The sequence below is a fragment of the Alexandromys fortis genome, unplaced genomic scaffold (genome assembly GCF_014885135.2).
Source record: "Alexandromys fortis isolate MF-2015 unplaced genomic scaffold, M_Fortis_MF-2015_v1.1 scaffold_110, whole genome shotgun sequence".
Classification (NCBI taxonomy): Eukaryota; Metazoa; Chordata; class Mammalia; order Rodentia; family Cricetidae; genus Alexandromys; species Alexandromys fortis.
This window is the reverse complement of record NW_026068014.1, coordinates 4,593,481-4,598,088: the sequence shown is the minus strand read 5'-3', so window position 1 is coordinate 4,598,088 and position 4,608 is coordinate 4,593,481. Positions and strand designations below refer to the sequence as shown.

At 44.5% G+C, this 4,608-nt stretch overlaps 1 protein-coding gene across 2 annotated transcripts in view; it reads right to left on the bottom strand.

Moving 5' to 3' along the window:
* Npy1r (neuropeptide Y receptor Y1) overlaps window positions 1–1,167 on the bottom strand; it is a 9,153-nt gene extending 7,986 nt beyond the window's left edge. For both annotated transcript variants that reach the window (XM_050162238.1, XM_050162237.1), the window contains exon 1: window positions 883–1,167. The gene's annotated coding sequence lies outside the window, so the exon portion shown is untranslated. The remainder of the gene's footprint in view (window positions 1–882) is intronic.
* Window positions 1,168–4,608: the final 3,441 nt, after the last annotated feature.

Below are 4,608 nucleotides of genomic sequence, written 5' to 3'. Positions count from 1 at the left end.
GTGGGGGGGTGTGGGGGGGAGAGAGAGAGAGAGAGAGAGAGAGAGAGAGAGAGAGAGAGAGAGAGAGAGAGAGAGAGAGATCAGGGTACTTCTACCCAAATAAGTGACTATCAGAGTAGAAAATAAGAGGTCAGTCTGTCTCTCTCATTTGCCCAACGTGGGTCTTTCCAACGTTAGCATCTCTTCAGTCTACCTGAGGAGCAGCAGGATATCCTGCTAAACCGTCTGTTTCTAGTCCATCCTAACCTGTACCCAGCATGATTACCTTCCTAAAAGGAGTTGGGTGGTTAAAACTCCGAAATAGGAAGACAAGGTTCAAGTCGGGCAGGCACAGGGGATTGGGGCAGGGGCACTCCCACTCCGGGGTCTAGTGCCCGGGGCAGCCCACCTTTCCCCACGCGGTGGGAAGAAGGACAAATGCTCCGGGATTCAGAAGGCTGGCACCCCCACCCCTGCCCAGTGCATCCCACCAGGTTACCTAGGAAAACTCCTGGATCTCCATCAGGGCAGAGGCTCCAGGCTGCTACAGAAAAATGAGGAAGACTACTCGGGTGCAGGGAAGACCAACCCGGGCAATTCCCGGGCGTTCTAAAGGAATGGGCGGGGGGGGGGGGCAGCCCCCAACCGCAGGACACCGGGATGCGCGAACTCTAGAAGTGGTACCCTCTCCCTCTGAGGTCTCACATCCATAATGTCCCAGACCTGTCCCACAATCTAGAACATCCTGCCACCTGCTCCCACTGGAAGCCAAAGCGAAAGACTGACTCCACGACCCGCTCAGTTCTCAGAACCCGGGCAGACACCCGTATTCTTCTTCTTATACCTCACCCCATAAATAAGAGATTTCTCAAAAGTCCCTTAAAACACTGACTTGAAACTTACCTTGCGGAGAATCCGTCTGTTCGCCCGTGTAGAAGCGGGAAGTGTCACCGGAGAGAGGAAAGCTCCGTTGGTATTTCTCCTGCTCAAACCGTAAAGATTGAGGAAGCTAGGAAGAGACGCCCCCTTCAAGCCGAACTCCACCTCATCCTGGATCATGTGATGGCACCCCACGAGGATCACCCAAGGTTTTCCCCACTGCCTCCTCCCAACACCGCACCTCGGATGCACACCTCGGAGGTGCGTTGCCTAGCAGTTCTGGAAAGAAAAGCAGTTAAACATAAGCCGCCACGCTGCCAGACCCGTATACACCGAGCTCTCACCCCTCTAGTCCTTGACTCGAGGAAGGCGCTTTCACAAGCCTGTTTAAAAAGTCAGTGCCACTGCGATTTCCTTTGTCTGCAGGTCAGTGCCATCTTGTGGCGAAGTCCTTCTCTCAGAGTCCAAGCTTACGCCCGAGTGAGGATAGAAGAAGAGGTCATTTACGGGAAGGGAGAGAGATGCACTTCACCACAAAGCCTGGGCTAATGGGTTTGCTGGGCTTTGTGACACTCAAATTCTGTACACCGGTACCTAGAAGTTATTTTCTCCAGTCTGTGAGAACAAAAAGAAGACCTTGAAAAAGCAAAAGTAGCGGATCTCCGTTTGATAGTCTTTTTTTTTTTTTCTCCCTCACTAAGAAAATGCATTTGAGTCAATTTTGTTCCTCATGACTCGTTAGTTGCCTTTTTAGGGAAGGAGGGAACGGAGCCCGGAACTGGATGAAGCCAGCATTTTCCTGGTGGTCAGAAGAGTCAATGCAATTTCCCTGGTGATTTATCTGATAAGGAACATTGTGGGTGTGCTTGGAGGACGTGGTGTTTGGTCGTCCAGGTTAATTGCTTGGACACACCGATCTCATATTTAGTTCACTTTGAAAAATCAAGGCTGAGTAATGCACGCACAGACGCATAGACATGAATGCATGGTTTATCTGGGAAATAGAACGTATTTCAATTCAAACTATTAAAAAGTAAAGTCTTCCCAGTTAATAGGGGTTGCCTATAAGGTAGCTATTTCATTTCGAAATAACCACTATGGTTTGGCATTAAAATAAAACAACAACACAATAAAATCCCATAACATGAAATCACACGAAACTTACCCTGTTCAAAAATGATTTCCTTTTTTTTTTGAGGGCTATCATGAATATAGATCATTTAATTATTAATACAAATATGTTTGTTCGTGCACAAAAATCTGGGGATTTTGTGGAGAAATTATCTAAAATATTTTTCACTGGATGTGTTTTTATGTGGCTAGAAGACGGTTATTGTCAGATTATTTTAAATGTACAATGTACTGTTTATAGAACAGTAGGCACGCATGCACATTAAGCTACTCCAATGATTATTGTGTGAAACAGTGAAATTTCACACAAGTGGTCACACCAAGGATGGAAGTAGGAACAACTGGGGAATGACAATTCCTTTGAAGTACAGGACTATCCCACTGATGCCGTGTTTCTTCCTCATGCTCCTGCCTGCTCTGTTACTGTAAGTCACACTGTTCTTGGGAGTTTTCCTACAGTTTTCATCCCTTACACTGCCATGAGAGCAACACGTGAAATGGCTCTGTTCTTTACCAAGAATATGTTTTCATGGGTTATCATTTATGCTAGGAACTGTTTCGGATTTGAGACTATAATTTGGATTTGGGCACTTATGTGTTTTCCAGGAATATTAGTGAAGTGTCCCTAAAAGGTCTGTACTGCATGACATGGCCATTGCAGTTTATTGTTTTATTACCTCAGCTTCTATGAAGAGTCCCCTTACAGGACACATATAAAACTGAGTTCCTGAGACAGTGACCTCACAAAGAAACCTTTGAAAGGTTACTGGGCTCAAGAGATTTTTTTTAATGACAAATTTTGTGGTACAAAGTTTGGAAACGCCCATCAGCCTGTTTACATAACTTGAGAAACACCCTTCATTGAAGATCATCTCCAATTCACAAGCCAGAGAGATTGCCAGGCTCATTTAATGTAAATTTATGAGAGAATTACAATAGGCAAAACAATTTAAATTTCTCTGAAGAGATGCACTAAATTTTAAGGTGATTTTTTCTTCTTTTCTATTTTGAGACAGGGTCTGGGTAGCCCATAGTGACTTCAGACTCAATATGTGGCCAAGCACATTCTTTTTGTTTGTTTGTTTTATTTTTTTTCTATTTATNCCTTCTCCCCCCACCCCACCCCGTCAGCCCAAAGAGCAATCAGGGTTCCCTGCCCTGTGGGAAGTCCAAGGACCACCCACCTCCATCCAGGTCTAGTAAGGTGAGCATCCAAACTGCCTAGGTTCCCACAAAGCCAGTACGTGCAGTAGGATCAAAAACCCATTGCCATTGTTCTTGAGTTCTCAGTAGTCCTCATTGTCCGCTAAGTTCAGCGAGTCCAGTTTTATCCCAGGCTTTTTCAGATAGGCCATTCTTGAATTTCTGATTCCCCTGACTCTGCATCTTGAGCACTGTTATTACAAGTCTATGCTGTCTCATACCTGGTTCGTGTGGCCCTGGACTTGAAACCAAGGCTCTGCACACGCTAGGGAAGCACTACCAACACAGCCACTTCTCCAGACTTCTTTTCCTATTCCCAAACCAACAATCAGTTGTCTCCTTTCCTAATTGGAATTGATAGATAAAAACACTATCTTTGCCAGGGAGAGATAATTCTGTTGTAATAGACTGATATAACACTCTTGGCTAAGATAATGACCTATTCTAATATTCTCTTGGCCAACAGTTTCTCTCTGTCATATAAACTGGAAGATAAACTTTACTCATCAAATCTAAGTAAATATTAGTTCTATCACTTAGAAAACACAACATTTTAATAGCCTAGCCCAGTTTTAAAATTCCATGATACATGACTGGGCTGTGGCTTGGTGGTAAGCTTACCTAGTATATGTGATCCTTAGCTCTGCAAATACATAATAATAATCACATTTCTGAATGCAGGGGAATACCACTGTCATCCAAACGTTCAGGAGAAGTTCTGAAAGTGGTGCGAGGTCCTGACAAGGGTGACTTTTCCACATTGGTCATTCAGACAAATATTGACAGGAACGAATACTCTATGTGAAAATAAGGCACAGATGGATGATATTGATGAGAAATCTGTGCATTGGGATAGAAATTCCAATGAAATGAGCAGGTGAATGAGTTCATATTGTATGAATTGATTGTATCTGAAGTTTTCCGTTCTGATATCAACAGAGTGCATAGATCTGAACTATGGGGCCCAAGAATGCAAGGTGCAGTGTAGCATGAGGGACCTGCTTGGTGGGGTTTCTGTCCTGCCCAGTACCCCACAGTCGGCAAGCCCCAGAGAAAATCACAAAAGATCTCCATAAGTTGTAAAACTGATTGGCCCATTAGCTCAGGCTTCTTATTAGCTCTTATCACTTATATTAAACCCATTATTCTGATCTATGTTAGCCATGTGGCTCAGTACCTTTTTCAGTGGGGCAGGACAGTCACATTCTACTTCTTTGGTGGTCTGGGGAGGACTGGGGGGAATGGGCTTCCTCCTTCCTAGAATTCTGTTCTCATCGCCCCACCTCTACTTCTTGTCTGGTTGACCCACCTATACTTCCTGCCTGGTCAGTCAGCATTTATTCAAAACATGATTGACAGAATACAGACAATTCTCCCACACCAGTGCAGTGTTATGCTGTTAAATAGTATTGTAGC